General features: G+C 34.8%; 1 protein-coding gene across 30 annotated transcripts in view; it reads right to left on the bottom strand.

The window, feature by feature from the left end:
- TENM3 (teneurin transmembrane protein 3) overlaps positions 1-18,698 on the bottom strand; it is a 1,287,129-nt gene that overhangs the window by 954,069 nt on the left and 314,362 nt on the right. For all 30 annotated transcript variants that reach the window (XM_074541312.1, XM_074541314.1, XM_074541319.1 and 27 more), the window contains one exon: positions 16,677-16,743. The gene's annotated coding sequence lies outside the window, so the exon portion shown is untranslated. The remainder of the gene's footprint in view (positions 1-16,676; positions 16,744-18,698) is intronic.

Below are 18,698 nucleotides of genomic sequence, written 5' to 3'. Positions count from 1 at the left end.
ATATAGCCTGTTTTAGGCCAAACCACAATGTAAATAATATCATGTGCTTAAAAGTCCACACAAACATGTCAAAAGATTAGGGATGCTCCAAGTTCTGAAATTACAGAAGGCATATATTTGATAGGAAGACCTATTGATGCAAATTTGCAATGCCTTCAAACACCGTATCTAAACATGGTTACTGTTTAAAACTCAGTTATGAATGCTGGCATCTGTCTACTGTACAAATATATTTAATTTGTAATACATTTGTAAAAATGTATACATTTGCATGTAAAAATACATGTACATGCAAAACACATTTTTACCTTTGTTATATTAGAACTTGTTTGAATTAGATGCAATGGGATAAGACTAGAAAGATTGCTGGTAGATGGATGCAGACAGGCTTGCAGTATATCAAAGTCTTCCTACTTTCCCCACTGATTAATGCTGAAAAAGATGAAGCAAATAGCTTCATTATGCTGAATACCACTGAACCTCAAAGTTCACAGTAAATACTGTTAGAACCAGGAAGCAAGATTCATTGATGCATGCTGCTTTGTCATATACTTCATTTCTCCCAATAATATTTTTTCATTAATGCAAACATTGGACATTCATGTTTGCTTTCTCTTAAGGTATTGCAACAAAGAAATTGACAAAATACTTTTTACTTTGTAAATACTTAGTTATTTTCAAATTTGTGCTCGTGATTTTTTCAGTGTATTTGTTAAATAAATACAAATAGTTATGAATTTATTACCTTTGGTTCGTTGGAAGCCTTTTTTTCCTCTTTTAATAGTCTATTTTCCTCCTCTTTCCAACTAAGAATATTATTCATTTTGCAAAGTGCTCAAGATTACTTATTGAAAAGTATAGTTAAGTCCCAATTTACCACAACCAGATTTCTTAATAGCTGTCAAATTATGTTTTCTTGGGCTTTGGAATGGAGGCATTGTCACGAAAAGAAGTCATCCTAGAGTTCTATGCATATAACTTTGGCAGACAGTGTTTGTGTTAACATATAAAAATCCACCCACCACTGAAAGTATATCCTCACAATGGGTTTCTGAGAATAAATTCCTGTTTCATTCAGAGTTTGCCACTAAAAAAAGAAAACAAATACTCATAACATGAAATAAAAACTGAAAAGAAAGAACATTTAAAAAACTTAAAAGTTGAGTATAACTTTACAGCAGTTTTTGGAAGCTCCCATACTTCAACATGAAACCTTAAAACCAGCAGTTTTAAAGATGACTCTTGCTTTCATCCTGAGATGAGCTCAGTTGGTCAGAGCATGGTGCTAATAATGCCTCAGGCTATGTGGAGTCAAACCTTGTACAGGCCATTCACTTGAGCTGGACTCTGTGGGTCCCTTCCAACCTAGAATAGTCTGTAATTAAGTATAATTTGCACTTCAGAAAATACACTAGGGGAACCAGAAATACATGTACTAGTCTTGCATCTTTCAGTCAAAATAAAACAGTTTCTATTCCAAAAACACAGAGGGCATACAGACATCTTTCCAACTTTTAATGGACTGAAAATAGCTAGACCTGTCACATACAAGTATGACATGTTTCCTTCTTCTGCCAATACACTGTTATGCATAATATATGAATTTTGGTCAAAATTAGTCAAGCAGAATGCAGCTGGTATTTAATTATTATAAATGAGAAATAAATAAATTTAGGTGTGATTAAAAAAGTTCAGTGATTTTACAATTCGTATGACTACCACTGCTAAAGTACATAAATGAGAGGAATGGAGTCCCTCAAAAAATTTGTATATAGAGGTGTGTGTGTGTGTATATACATGCACCATGCACAGTGTATGCAAGTGCATTTTATGCCTGCTTATCTCTTTATAGTATTTAGATGTGTTGTTCCTGTTTCAGTCTAGGGGAATTCAAGACAAGAACACAAAGATAATGAAAATGACTCTAAGAAGCCTGCAGAAATCAGTCTCTATGATTTCCACTGGCCATTCAGGAGGTCTCATAATGGTACAATTCCCCATTTGCTGCTATTCTTCTTACATCCCTGTCCCTCAAATTAGAATAAAGTGAACCACAGAAAAAAAAAAGATTAAACTGCAAAGAAATCATGCTTATGCACGGAGAAAGTGTAGAAAAATTACATCAGAGACCAGATTTAATTCCAGGGCATTATCCTTGAAAGAAAGAAAAAAGAAAAAAAAAGGGCAGGGGGGGAGGGTCATTCATGGGGATATGACGTTGTTAAAGCTGAAAGTATATCTGATGTCTCAGAATTGCTGGGGAGAAACAGAGAAAATAAAGCTCTTCACATCTCCAAAATCTGGACATCACTGCCTACAACGATGTGGCACTCAAGAGAAATTATAAATCTAGATTTTAATAGCATTTTCCATAGAACATTTCTAAAGAATCCTAAACTCATGGCTTTACCACATATAATATTTGCTGCAAAAAATCCTCTTTACAGGATTTCGTCAGTCATCACTATTACCTCCTTTGTATAAAAAATCTGAAATAAAATTCTTCACCATTCAGTAACTAACATTGCACTGTATACTTCATCACTACCTGAGAAAAAGCTAATGTTTGACTCAATTTGATATTTTAAAAATTTCTCAGGCTGACATGTTACACAGGTATGTATCACTTCAGATAGAAAACACAATGCATTACAGCTGTAATGTTGTCTGCAACACATGCAGAAATAAATTTACTGTAAACAGCAGAGAAAGCATACTGTCCTTTAGATCAAACATACTAAATCATGGCTAAAGGTAAGCATTTTCTATGTACTGATTTTCATGGTATTATCAAAGTATTTTCATGCTACATTGATATGAAAATTACTCTGCTGCAACATAAAAGTTGCCTTTTCCCAATAGTTCATTAGTAACAGAGAACCCCAACAGTTTCAGAATATTAATTCCTAATCTCTACAGAAATACATGACCATATTTTTATTATTATTTTTACCCACCTTATTGTGACTTTATGCATATGACATGTATGTAAAGTGGAGTGGTGTGGTGAATACAGAAAGAGCACAGGTTAAAAGGCAACAAATTGTCATGAACCAAAAACACCACTCACTCTGTCCCACTCAGATTTCCACGATGGTGTGTTATCCCTATGCTTTCACACCACCATTTATGTATGCACGCACCTGAAATGCTGAAGGTCTTTTGCAAAGATATATGTTCATCCTAGTCCTAGCCAGGAGAGAGCAGTCAAAAAAGTGTGTTCTCAAGCTCTAGCTCCATAACCATGAAGACTGAAGCTGTGCACTGCAATACAGATCTGATTGGTATTAGACATGAGAACACAACCACATTTTCCCCTCAAATTAGTGCAGACAATATAGCCTCTATGATAGCTTTATGCTCTGCACTGGTTACATGACAGCCATCATAGAACAGATAACAGTCAATCTGGCATAAAGCCTGACAATAACGTTGACTTGTCAAAATTCCCAGAAAACTGTTGAGGTAGCAGAATATGTTTGTACCGGATCATTGATTACCATCATGTAGTGGCAACCTTCTTGATTAGAAGCAGGAGCCCTAAAGCCAGATTCAGTCTGCTGTTGAACTGTGGCCTTGGAACAGCTTATCCCACCCACCTGGAGGACAGGGCTGAGCCGTGCCTTGCTCATGTGAGCCAGTTTTTTCTGCCTGCCATCCACTGAGACCAAACCTCACAGAAAGCCAAGGCTTAAATACAAGCAATAACTTACTTCTTGTGGCTCCTAATTTGTGCTAACAGAAAGCAAGTTACAGGTAATTTCACAGGTAAAAAGTATACACAAATGTTTTACAGTTTAGTTTTCCTGAGCAATGTATCTAATTTAACCTGATAATTTAAGTGTGCAGAAATTGAAGCTAACAAAGCAGTAAACAAATGGTCATTTATTACACCTCATGAAGCAGTTTCTTTTCCCTACACTAGATACTGGAGTGTTTAATCAAAAAGGAAAATACTCCTTCCTTTTTGAATGTCACAGACCTTATAGCTAGCTCTGAGAATTCCACAGATTCACATCTGTGAATATATAGTTGTGAATAAGCTTATCTTGCAGGCACTACAAAAAAATGCTTATGCTTTATCGCACTTCATTTCAGAAGTACTAATGCTCTCAAAGGGTAGGAGCAGAGATCTCTTGAGTAATTTGATTATATTTCAGGTAGTACATGTGGGCTTTAAATCAGCACCAAAATAGAGGCTAAACCAAGTTTCAGCCATCCCAAGGCCCTAGTTCAGTCTATGTTCCTATTCTTAAAATGAACCATAATTCACCTGAGAACCATAGATTAAGGGAAGATGAGTAATATCACAATGAGAAACTAAATTTGGTCTTTTCTAGGTGTAAAATTATGTTTCTACTTTTGGGGAGTGAAGATTTGCATCAAAACAAGATTACACTACCCCAAATCAAGGACATAAATATTATATTTAAAATAGACACATTTTTGCACAGGCATGGTGGGGGAACCCAGGCACAAAGCAACCATAAAGAAAGAGCATTTCCTTAATACAATAAATTTTCCACATTAAAAAAAAAAGTGGAAATGACCCCTATTTGGAATCTGACCATTTTTTTTCCAAACACACTCATAGGCTCCAATTTAACTTGATGCCATTACTTGATACTAATACCTGTTCTGGTGTCTGAAAGCCCCAAAATCACATTTACGTTGTGAGTAATTACTAGTATACCCTGTTATGCTAACACAATGCAAGTTCCCAGAATAATTCATTCCCCCTGAGGCAAATTCCCTGCCTGCTATTGTATTCAAAAAATTACCTTTCCTTGCATTTTGAGAATTGCAGGTTGAATGCAGGTATCTCCATGCAGCACTTTTGACAAACAACCCTCTTGGGAACATCCCCAGTCTCCCTAAAAGAGTAGACTCTACATAACAAAGTAGGGAAAAGGGAATTTCATAACAAAAAACTCCAGACAGAGGTTGATGCTTCATTGAAAACCTTATATTGCCTCAAACTTAGCAGAGTTCAAAGGAAGAAGGCAGTAGTGGTGTTTTACAGAGCCAAACAAACACAGAGTGGAAGTATTTTGCCCAACACAAGACTAGCAGCAAAGCACAAGAACTAAATCAAACACCCTTAGTTTCACAGCATAACAAGAGCTGTTATGCTCCTTCCAACTTATCAGACATTTCTAACCAAATGTATTCTGCAATTCACTTTTCTGTCCAACAGAAACCTCTCTCAGGCACAAGCACAACATCTACTACCACAGACTAAATGCTGCAGCTCATTAGGCTATTACTGTTTGATCATCTATCTGCATCCACAGTGGTGCATAGAGATCCAAGCCCCTAAAACCAGATTACTATTATACACTTATCTTTAAGGTGAATCAATATTTACTCTATTTGGCTAGGGAAAGCGAAGAATTGGGGAGGAGAAAAAAAAAAGGAAAAGGCTTCATACAACTGCATTTGCAATATTGCAAACACCAAGCCTAGCAGTTACAAGAATGACAGTTTTAGAAATAATTTTGTATGTCTAGATTACTCCATGTTAGGTGGAAATACTCACCACCACAGACATAGGCAGACCTCTTTTCAGCATAACTTCAGATAATCAAATTAAAAAAAAAATACATTTAATTGGAGTTGACTTCTCCCTGTCCCCACTCCTCCTGTTGATGATACATAGTACAGAAGAGTTTTATATTACAGCAATAAAGTGACCCTTATTCACTTATTATCAGAAGTCTGAAGCAGCTTGCATGAACAAGTACACATCACCAGCAACCCTATATTAAATATTTTCCATGCTTGTGTCACTTCAAATTCTTTACATTTAGACTTGTTCTCCAGATTGAGAAAACCCTTAAATATAAAAGCTGCTCTGCAGAAAGTATGGCACAAAAGCTCTAAGATGGAAAGAGCTGCATTCAGCTTGATGACTGAGCCTATTTGACCTACATACTTAAAGACTTGTCTGCATTATTAACTATTTAGCTCCTCATCAAAAAAAAAAATCAATGAGGTACTTAGCAGTTTTATTGTGCAAAAATTTATGCTTTTACATACTGCAGTAATATTAAGAACTATATCCATGTAGATTGAAGACTAAATTATGAAAAATTGAATATATGAAAACTATGCAAATGCTCTTTAACTGATGTTTCTTCAGAACCTATTCTACTGTCAGAAAAAGAAAATCAGCCTAACACATTTTCTGCACAGCTAAGTTCCAAAAATTAGGTCTTATTGTTCCCTTAATTTTGGAAAGTAATGAGCCTCGTTTGATAAGGTAGAGTCTGTGCCTTTTTTAACAACCTACATGTGAATCACTTAAAAATATTCAGCTTCATTTAACATGACAGCTCAATAATTTAGATGCTGACTGTTCTTGCTTTGAATACTTGGAATCTAGTAACACCTCCATGGTCCTGCTTATCTGTGCTTCAACAGACTTAACACAAAACATATTTTAGTCAAATTTAGTGATATCAGTTTTTAAGTGCATTTAGATTTTAAGGAAGTGATCTGAAGATATGTCCCATTTATCCAGTGAATCACATAAGGAGAGCCTTCCTATGAAGAGGATTCCCAAGTTTACCTTGGCTTCCAGAGTATCACAAATTCTAAGATTTAATACGGTCCTGCAAGCTTTGTATACATTTTCAAAAATAAATCTAACTTGTGTAATAATTTATTTCTAGTATATTGAGTCTGTTTTGGTTTCAGAGGAGAGCACCTCTTTAAATACCAATCACCAGATATGAAATACTGAAATTTTTCATATCCCGTGGTTTTTTTTCTGTGCAATTTTTGTAACAGGGAAGATTATCCATCTGTAAGTCCCAGAAGGCTCTAAAGCAACAGGGCTGCTGCATAGCTGAAAGATTTAACTGAAAGAGGAAATCTCTGAGTTGGGTTGAGATATCCACCATAAGTCTTGGAGTAATATCCCCCAAGTAGTGATCTGGAGCAGGAAAATTTGAAGTCCCCTAAGAAGTAAAAAGTGAACTGGAGAAACCAGAGACTTTAGTGACTTCTGAGCTGTGGTGGATGGAAGATCAGTGGTAGAGCTGCTACACAGTGACACAGACTAAATAAAACTTTATAATTGTTTTCCCTTTTTATTTTTAATAGTCTGCCATATCCATCTCTAGCCATTATGTAGCTGTGGCCAGAGAAAATAATTGATTTGTTGGAACAGAAAGCCAGTCTCTGCTAGAAAACCTATGATTCTTTACATAGCTCCTTTACATAAATTCTTCTGTGAAACTGGTCTGACATAATGCTTTTCCAGTTCATGGGGAGGGGTTTTCGCCAGTTCCTTCTGCACCCCTTCCAGCCTTCAGAAAAACTAGCAGAACCCTATAATTAGAACTTCCCCTCCTATCCTACCTACAGGTCACATTTTTTCAGGGTTTACTGTACATAAAGAAGACAGAAGGAAGGTAAGAAAGAAAAAACGCAGATACTCTATAAGGTATAAATTCAAATACCTTTTTATTTTGTCATGCAAGCTTGGAATCTTTTGAGACAATAAAAAATAAAATTGAATCTTTTTTCTAAAACAAACCAGAATAGGAAGGAAAAGTATAATTTATCTATACTTCTAAATCTTTCCATAGAGTGGATCACTTCAACATTAGAACGATAAAGAGCAATACAACTCCTTGGGGAGTTTTTGTGAAATAATTTAAAATTGTGACAGCAATTATTTAAGAACATGTGCCTCATTGCTCCTTGAATCATTTCTACTGGTGTATAGAGTTATCCTTAGATTCCCAGAACACTTCAACTGATATAGCAAAAAACCTCCACTCCCATGAGAAAGAGCACTGCACTATATTATACCACTTAGTTTTCTCATCTAAATGTAGTCTTGAATTGTTCTGGAAAGCATTTGTTCTCATGCCTGCTTGAATATGCAACATTGCAAGACATGCTTCAAAGTATAGTCAAGTGAAATGATTGTTCAAAATCCTTGAATGTGTCAAACAACATTACAAAAGGATGCAATTATTTAATCTTGTGTAATAAACATGAGCATGGGAGTGCACGAGCACAGAATACAGACAATTTTTGAAGCCTAAATATCAGGAAATGTGTTTTCCTGATTTTAAAGGGAAAGACACTAATTTAAACAGATGAGTAATCTAGAAGAAAATAGAATTTAAAAAAATACTTGAAGTACAAAACATCTGGAAGAAATTTATGTTTTATTTCTACTAATAATCTTTATAATACTTGCCTTATGGTGTAATAGGTTAAAACATTTCTTTTGTTACAAGTACAGGTATCTGATTTGCAACTTGCCTCCCACTGAATAATACCCACATATCCTGTTATAGTTTCCTTCAGGTACTAGAACCTCAGGCAGCCTGGAAATTTGAAATGATTTTAAAGAAACTAGATTCAGTCACTGTTTTGCTTCCAACTTAAAGGAAAAACTACATACAGAAAGGAGAAACAAAAACTTTTGTAGTTTCTCGGTTTTGAGTAAATTAGAAGGTTATACACATGTAAGAGATGATCAATTTGTTGCTTTGGGGACTTATCCTTTGTTCATGTCTTCTACAAAAACCTAACTAGTTAAACCAAATGTATTTAAATGCTGACATCTCTTTCATCACAAATCTCTGAATTAATCCACTAGACTTCACATAAGTCTGAGTGTAGTATTTTTGTAGTGCCCAATACAACAAATCTAGAAGCAGGGAGATATACCCAGGAACATTTGAGCAGAGGTTCAAGTCACATTTGAAGCTATTTAAGCACATTTTTGCTGGTTGAGCTTCCCTGATCATGTAAACTGATGCTGTAACTCGTACTGGGCAACACCAGCTAAAAAAATAAAATGAACATGACAACAATTCACAGTTAAGAGAAGATAACTGCTAACAGGAGTGACTTCCCTCCCCCAGATTCTACTGTTATCTTGATCTGTATAAAGCCACAGCCCTGCCAATGTGTCATAAAGGCACATGGTTTACCATAAGGACCAAAAACCAGACTGCTCTCTACATCACTTGAAAGTGAGACATGTCCACTTAAAGCATCAAAAACATATTCACAATATTTTTGGACAACTTGGAAAAAAAGGTCTTCATTTTCTGTATTGTAAACATCACCCTTCTCATAAATAGGCTTTAGATGACGATGTACAAATGATAAATTTTCCTGTTCAGCACACTCATTGACCAGTAAGATATATTAAACAAAAATAGCTCCACTGGATGTGTAATGGAACTTGTAGGAGTTCAAATACCCACATATTACTTTTCACTTTATCTGAAAGTGACAGATTTAATTTTACAGTATGTGGGGTATGTTTGTTTGGAATTTTTTTTCCAGTAAGCCTTTATATCTTTTAAACTGGATGAAAAATTTCAAGTTAACGTTTCATTCAGCATAAAATCAGAAGACTGTCAAAATGAGACATTTTCTCAATATTTGCAAGAGAAAATCCAGCTGTTGGTTAATCTGTTTCCTTCCCTGTAAACTGTAGCCACACAGGATAAAATCACTGTGTGACAGGGATCTCATATTTCAGTGAGCTTCATATTTAGCTTAGCTTGTTATAAAAGAAGCAAGGGTATATTTTTTGTTTTTAATTGTATCAGTGGAAGTTGGTTAAACGTGGACATTGCAGCAAATCACTATCCTCAGAGAGGAAATAAATCCTTTGTAAAGAAATCTTTCCAGTTTAATGTTTTAAGCAGGGAAACTGTTAACAGTGCCTCAATTATCAGCTTTTCACATAAATCCTCCACAGAATTCCATTCTTGGGGTGAAAATCCTACCTTCAGCACTATCTTTGTCTCCTGAGAACTTTTCCCCTCTACTTGACAATTAGCTTTTCCCTCCCTAAAGCTACTTCATGTTCTTGGTAACTCCTGTTCTTTTGCATTGGGAAAAAGAAAACCCAACTTGATATTCAGTGAAAACTGCTGTTTCTCTACATCTGTTTCAGAAGACTGTCAGTATTCTGTACTCTGCTTTTCTAATATTTGTCTTAAGACAAAATTCTTCGCTCTAAAGCCCAAATGCAAAGAAAAAAACAATCATTTGGAGATTATGTGTATTAATAAATAACGTATTTTAAAGATAACCCAACATCTAGTGTAGCCTCTGAAGAAGTTTCCAGGTAAATTCTAAATCATTATTAAACTAAACACTGCTTCAGTGTAACCCTAAACAATGTATTAGCTGTTAGAGAAGGTAGACTCCCTGGTGCAAACCACTGTCAATATAAAAACATACCAGAAATTAAGGAATATTCAAGAAATAATTTTTAGTTTGCTAAAAACTTTAAATTAGTAATAATAATAATAATAAATACTTCTTAAATTAGGTCAGCTAAAACTGTAATGTTCATGGAAAATATGAGATGTGTTTGCTTTGCAATTTACATTCACGTGTAGATATTTACATTAACTTTCATTGATATCTGCCTGCACATGCTGTTGATAAGCAGCATCTTATGAAAAACTCCATTACTTGTGGACGAAATCCAGTACTGCTCACCAGCTCAGTAATGCAAGGTCATTCTAATTACCTCCTCCAAACTTTATACTCCCCTCTGTGGCACTAGTAATCATGAGGACACTTTGAAATGCTGATGCAGCATTATGCTGGTTTATTGTGAAATATGCTATATTTAATGCTAATCATTGGAACTGCATATTGGATATTTGCTGAGTTTACCTTTAAAATGACATATTATGAACAAGGAAGTCCCTCACCCCTGAAGGATTCATAAGCAGTCCTGTTACTAACACTGGAGAAAGTTACAAAGAGTTCCTTCAAAAGTCTGCCTATTGGGCTAGCCCTCTATCAATAAATCAGTATCTTGTGACTACTTGTTCTTTCTAGTGAGGTTAAGGATCTTGGCACAGCCTAAGTGCAGGCAAAGACTTCATACATTCCCCATCCATTTGACACAGGCAAAAAGGTAAAATGCACTCCCACCAGATTAAGATCACAAAAATATTCCCAACTCCAAAAAAGGCTGGAAAAGTGTAGACTGTTTTACACACAACTACTGGGATGCTTTAGGGAAAGCATTGTCAGATCATCTGAAGAGATCAAAATCTCATAATCTAACTCAACATTGTGGCTAATAGCTGAGCATTAGAAATGACAACTAACACACTGTAGCATGATTCCCAAAATTGTCACTCTATAACAAAGGGCTTCCAGAAGGGAAGCAGCATTTCATACCCATTTTTACTACAGCAATCTAAAATAATGTTTTTTAATTTTTTTTTCTTGTGGTAATAGTCATGAGCAGTGAATCAAAGGTCTGCCTTGCCCAACAAATTATGTTCTCCCTCTCCCTGCAATTTGGCCTAAAGTAGATGCCTGGCAAGTATATATCAGAAAATATATATCATTCTTGCCTCAGAGCTTTCCCAACAGTCATTTTCATTTAGAGCTTTTTCTGATTTGGAAATTTTTTCTGGGTTTGAATTTTGTGTTAATTACCTCACAGCTCTTAGGGCAAAGTTTCTTTTATGCTAATCAGCACATGGTAACAGAAGCGAAAACTGATATTAATTTCAAATTTTACAGCTAATATTATGAATGCAATACATTTGTGTCCCATTCAATTTTGCAGCTAGCAGGAACTTTGTTTGTACAACATGCAGCCCTTTCCAAAACATTGTCTTTTGAAAATTTCCAATGATTGTTGGATGTTCCAGTCTTCATTTCTGTGGCAAGGGGAAGCTATTTTATGCAAAGCCAGAATGAGTTGATTTGCAATACAAAATTGCTTTTATGCATAAAACTATGAGTAAGAACATCCAAAATATTATTTTATTATTACTTATATACCTTATTTAGTAACCAGTGCTTTTTCCTCCTGCTATGTCTCTACTGCAACTCTAAGTCACCAATCAAGATTTCTTTTATTGCTCGATATAAGCTCTTTAATAGTTTAATTCCATCTTATTTGAAGAAAAAAAAGGCCAAATTATATTTCACTTCAGTATATTTGCCACAGATTTCCCCATGACAGAACATCACATTTTCCTTAATTAGGAAAAAGCTCCCTTGTTAATAGAGTGACTGACTGCTCAGCATCAGCCAAGACCTAGACACAGACACCCTCAGAGGCACAGTTAAACTTCAAGTCTGACCATCTTCTTTTATGTGACCAGAAGGGCAGCTGTAATACCCAAAGGTTATTTGCTTGCTGAAAGAGTAGATTGTCCTCTTACATAGGGCATTTGTCCCTAGCTACAGGGCAGGAAGCAGCTGCACCACTAGTTAAACTTGTGTATCTTAGAACATCAAAAGATACAGAAGTGTTTACATGGTGGCCTACTGTCCTTGCAGAGTGGACCTCCTTTCAGCCAAATGAAAAGTGAAAAAGGCTTACAGAAGAATGAGATGTAAGGACAATTCTTCTCATTCACTCTTTATCTATTTGAAAGAAGTTCAGCTTTAAAGCAAAGAAGAAAAAATGGTTGACAAATCTGATTGAGTCTTCAGGCCATAGATTGTCACCATGCAATCTAGAAACACCTATACCTGAAATACTTTAAGTTAGCAATCTTACAAGAATTTATGTTGCAAATGATCTGTAAAAATACACTCTCAGTATACAGAAAGATATTATATCACTTTCTGCAGCTATAATATGCCTTACCTATCTACCTCTACATGGACAAATAGGTACACACCTATTGTGTTTTATACATGCCAGATGCAGTCTTCTATGTTTGTTTACTTTTCTAGAGTTAGCTGAACAAAGTACAAGAGAATTGGCTAAAAATTTTATTCCCATTAGAACATAAACTCAGTTCTCCTAAGACTGCTAACACTTTGCTCTCTATCCCATTAAAGTTGCGGCAAATGAGCAGCTTTTTGAAGGAAACTATACCAGCAACTAAAATAATCAAGGTCTACATGAAAGCAATAAACCAGAGGAGAACAAGACAGAAAGATATTACTACAATTCTGATATTTAGACCAACTGATCTTCTAAGAGTATCTTTTATGCTTGTATTTTCTTTGATCTACCAACAAGCTTTTTTGTTTGTTCTTCCAGCTTAATGTGCTCTGTGCTAGATGAAGAGCTTTTACTTATGACTCATTTGTGGAAGCAACCCTTGAAAGCATGTTTCCCAGACAGTCATCATGATTTTGATTACATGCCAACAATGCTTCTTTATGCAAAAAAGGACTCAACTCCCCAAATCCACAAGTATCACGCACTTATCTCAAAGCTCATCTGGTTGAATAGCATGACAGATTCTTCCTCAGTTACTGCTTTACAAAACTCTCATCTATGTGAATTAGAGTATACAAATTACTTGCTATCTGAAAATAAAAAAAAGGGGACTCAAAAATTACTTAATTTACTATAATATAGGAAGTTTTTATTTAAATATAGCAACATTTTAATTAAGGACTCAGGTTTCTGCACTCTGGGTCTATCTGTATCACCAGGCTTTTGAACCGTACAAGCACGATACACAGGTTACTCTGGAACACAGGAAAAAGCACTCTGAAAATATCTAATGGATTATTCAATTCCTTAATAGTTCAGAGAAGTAAAGAAGCACATTCATGTCAATGCCATGACTTTTATATTAGCAACCCTTCATCCTTGAAATAATCTTTGTAATTTCTTATTGGTAAATAAAACAGTACTTTTAAAAAACCAACCAAATAAAATCTCACAAAAGTTATTTCCCCATCCTTGGGATGAGCGAACCAAACAAAGAAACTAAACCTTGACAAACTGAACTGACAAGTAGATGTATCAAAAAACCCAAAAAAAAGAACAACAAACAAAAACCCCCAAAAACAACAGCTATTAGAATCACCAGAATGGACAGAACTTCAAAACACAGAAGATGCAAGATAAAATAAAAAATATTATTTAAACAATATTACTAACATATTGCAGTAATGGTAAATTATATCCTTTAAAATTATTTATCTATCCAAATTCTGAATGTTAATGTTTATATTTCCAGGGAATACAGGTATTTTTCTCATTAAAGTTTTTTCTATTTTTTAGGTGTTTTACTGATCAAACTTCCAAGAAGGCACCCAAACCCACTGATTTTTAGAGACATTAAATTAAATTATAGTCTACCACTCTCCCTTCGTTTTTAAATATAAGGCTACTATTTCAATCAAAAGCAGCTATTTAGTTTAGTGCAAATTATTGCAAATGCAAAATCCTATCTAGTAATAAACCTTCTGCAGTGAAGCAATGAGTATGCATAAGAACAGTTATCTATAGAGATGCCCAGATAATGGGCTCCCTGATGTTCTTCATCTCCTTCAAGCCATAGGGTATTTCTACAAAGGCAAGAAATATAGCTGGACACAGAGAACATCAGTAAAAGTTACCCCTAATCAGTGGAGCAATTCTCAAAAAGGCTTTTTAAACAACATGTGTTCGAATAGCTGAGCTTCCAGGATAAAGTACACATGGGCCTCTAGGTGTCATCACAATTGGTAAAGAAGTAGACACAACAGCTTCACTATTTATTCACCATTTATTATTTTGCACTGTGTTGGACATCAGAATTTATTCCTTAAAAGCCACTGAAAATATTAGTGCATAATGGAATTTTTTTAAAAATTACTTTTTTTACTGATAGCAAAACAAACATTTCCATATTATATTTAGGATAGCAATAGAATCCTCCCTTTTTATGCGATTGAGAGAACTTCAAGTGATTAAGCAGAAAATATATCTTTCTTTGCAAGGTCAAATACTGTCTCTTAAGCAACTACTGTGAAGGCTTTAAATTCATTTGACCCTCTGCTGGAAAAATATATAATCTCTACTTGCAGCTGACACTACCTTCTTTGACATTTCTTCACTGCTTAGTTGAGAAGCAAATGATGTGTGCTAGCTCAATATTATCACAGCATGTGGGGACAAACAGGTTGACCAGTTAAAATAAAAGCAGATATCAAGTAAAAGTAAAACCCAAACAAAACAGTTTGCCACAAAACTTTAAAATGAAAGCCTAATACTTCCTATTCATTTGTCTAGAAATCAAATTCCAAGTTTTCTTTGGAAGACACTTCACTGTTCCTCCACCCCCAGTCTCGTTTCAATTAAAAAACCCAAAGCTGAGCACCCTCAGCATATTTCAAAAAATAGCATCATGTGATGCAGAGGAACCATTTTCCTCCACAGACAAGACTGTAATCAGAAAAAAATTTAAACATTTTTGTCATTATCAGAAAAGATGCAGTTTGAATTTATGTAAATACTTAAACAGAATCCTTCAAAAGTACTCTGCTGCTTTCAAATGTAACAGACCACTAGCAGTAAATAAAAAGCTCTAAAGAACAAGCCCTATAAAAAGAAATTGACCAAGAAAAAGTTATAAAGCATTTCCTAAAATGCTGCATCCTACCCAGCCCATGATCTTCATATTACAAATTAAAGCTGATTCTCCCTTCAAGGTCACCAACTCTCTCCCTTAAAAGAATAGTGAAGAAATGATTCAACATTTGCGTCAACTTGTACGTACACCAAAATCACTGGAGCTAAGTTGTTTTAAGAATACTCAGCATATCTCTTTCTTAAAGGATTTAATCCGATCTCAGTTCATTGTACCACAGCTCGAAGAGGTGCAAGATTGCATAATTGTTTGTGATAACTCAACAGTAGAAATGAATTTAGGAAAAGAGGTAGGAACTTAATACTACATTCAAAAACAAACAACCAAAACTAGTCTTAACAGAGCTTTGTAAGGACACTGATTGTTACAGACCCCTCAAAACACTACAGGGCTTGCTCTTGTGATCTTGATCAGACATTGCCCCAGGCGATGATGTCCTGAGGTCATAAAAGCCCTCCAGCAGCAGCACACTCTGCTTCTGAGTGCAAGACTGCCTGTCTCCCTCCAACAATCCTTACTCAGTATCTAATGAAAACTGAAGGCAAACTGGAAGCTAATAAAAGATATAACCTTCCTAAATCAATCCCTTGGTAATAAACACAGCAACTGATATAAATTTACTTTTATATTCAATTTTACAGCAGGTGTGTGTTCAAAATTCATTTACAAAGGACATAAAGCCTTAATGCGGACAGAAATTTCCAATAGCATTGTTTTGCATGGAGACTGTTACAAGTGTTAAGAAGAGCAGTGTCTTTATGAAGGACAATGAAGTCTTTTTAAAAATTATTGTTGATGGCATACAGCCACCTATCTTTAACCCTGGCTGCAAAATCCCAACACAATAACCTAAAAATAGCCCATCGTGAACTACTTTTGTACCTTTGTTCAGTCTTTCAGAACACTGACTTGTTCTCATCTAAAGTATAATTTCCTGCTTTTCTTGTCTCCTGTTATCCATTAAAATATAATAAAACTCTCTTTAAAGTATAATAACTCTTCCAACTTAATTTTCTAATAATTTTTAAAATTTCAAAAAATTGTTTCATAAACACAATTATGCCCACTCAATGAAAACACTGGGAACTATAGCCAACTGAAACAGAAGTCTTTACTCTGACTGGATTTTCCCTCTTGTGAAAGACAACTGAATGTTCTGAGCAAGAGCCATCTGATCCACTGAGAGAACCTACTTGCATATTTCAGCACTGGCAATATAGTGGGTAGTCATAAAAGCTTCCTGGAGCACATTTAACGTAAATATCAAGCACTTAAAAAGAAAACTTCTTCATTAAAAAGAAATTATAACACCTAAGTACTTACTGTTACTTCCTGGCAGTAGAATCTATGTTCTCAGTGAAAGCATGAAGCTGTAGTTTGAAGTGATTGCCTGTTAAGAAGTCAAAACAACATAAATATATTAATTCAATATAGAATAAACTTTGAATTGCAAAAGCTAATAATAATCTTTTCTTATACTATAAGTAAGAAATATACCCACAATAAGGTCTATGTCTCTCCTCCCTCCTTTCCCCACACAAACTAAGAATCACAAACTCAGGAGAAGTGGAATTTGTGTCTTTATAGAGACACTGTCACAGAATGGCTAACAAATTCTGCCTCAGGACCACAGAAAAAAAATTCAGAACATGCACAAACAAAAACCTAATGGAAAAATAAGCTCTAATATGTTCTAACACTCCAGCAGCAGACACAAATTACTGCAATGTGGACACTTTGACTTTTAACTGGCAAAATAAATAGAACCAGATACTAAAGAAATGCATTAGATATAATTCTGGTGACTTCTTAATATATTGAAGCCAAGATAATGGTATCTCCAGATTGTCACTTATTCCTCTGGATTTATCAAATGGATCAGATCCGAGAAAAATTTAGATCCGATCATGTTGCCAATGCTCATTCTCGTATAACAGCTACAGCAAGTGATTAAAGAGGACAAAAATAGGTTCCTACACTGATATATTCTAATTTTGACATTAAAAACATAAAAAGAGGGTTTGCATTAGAATACACAGAAAGTCAAAATAAAAAAGAATTTTTCATATGATTTGTTCAATCTTACAGGTAATCCTACTTGTATTTTCTCTTCCATCTCTAGAAATATAAATTTCTAGCAAATGAAATAACAACAAACATCAATTGTATTACATATTGACAATGTCAAGTCCTTAGGATTCATGAAAATAGTTAAGTCCCGAGATTCTTTCTGGATTAGAATTTATCTCTCAATTCTTTATGTGACGCCTCACATGCCACAGTGGAATGAATAAAACATGTCCACATGCCCTTAGCTATTGAGATCCTATAACTGTAGAAGCAATATGAAGGTAAAAATTGTCACTCCAGATTATAATGCTACTCCAAAGTAAACATGTATTTCCACTCTTAAAAGCACCTTAGTTTCAACTGTGCTCCGTTTTCCTCCTTCTCCATAGGCAAATTCTATGATTCTTTAAGTAGAATTTTGTTTTGTTTTAAATCCTACCAGCATTTTACACATTTCATATTACATAAAAGCTGAGACTTAAAACTAAAGATGAGACACATATCCTGCAACATAAACCTTATTTGCAGGTTTATCAAGAAAGCTTCATTTCAGGAAACCGCAGGTTTCATTTTACATGGCCTTGAGATCAAAAGGGGGAAAAAGTAGATTACAGTAGGAGACCTTTGGATAAAAGACAGCAAACAAGTTGAGAGCAGCAGAGGTTTGGACAAGTGTTGGCAAAGTTGCATGATAAGATTAAATAAAAGTCAAATTGCTCAGCAGTGAAACAATTACATAAAACCATTCTACTTTCTTATATTTATCACTACAAGAAAAGCCAGAAACAAATTCCAAAGTGAAAACACATTTTGTCCATTTTAGATGATAATATTATGTACAAGGAGTCTTCATAAACATAGGACACATGATATAATTTTATTTTTTGTACACATTGAAAAACATATAATAGGTAACAAGTCACATCATATGTGGTTTTTTCCAATATTACTCAGTATTATTCATTCACACCATAAAACTTGGACAATTTAAGGATTTTACTACTTCTAGATTTGTTAGGTCATTAAAATAGGGGATGTTCTTGAACATGTTGATATGCCAGAACGCAAAATAAACAGTTTCTATCTCAAAGCTTGGTTCTCTTTGTTTGCTTTGAATATTCTCACTTAACAGAGTTATCTACTGTTGTGAGTCAAGAATCAGATTTAATTCAATGTGTGAGTTAAGAAAGTATTGCCTTAGTTGTCCATGGTATTAGCAATACCTGCAACAGAATTTGTTTTCTCTCACTTCCTACTTCTATTGTTAAAAATACT

The sequence above is a fragment of the Zonotrichia albicollis genome, chromosome 5 (genome assembly GCF_047830755.1).
Source record: "Zonotrichia albicollis isolate bZonAlb1 chromosome 5, bZonAlb1.hap1, whole genome shotgun sequence".
NCBI lineage: Eukaryota > Metazoa > Chordata > Aves > Passeriformes > Passerellidae > Zonotrichia > Zonotrichia albicollis.
This window is presented reverse-complemented; position numbering and strand designations above follow the sequence as displayed.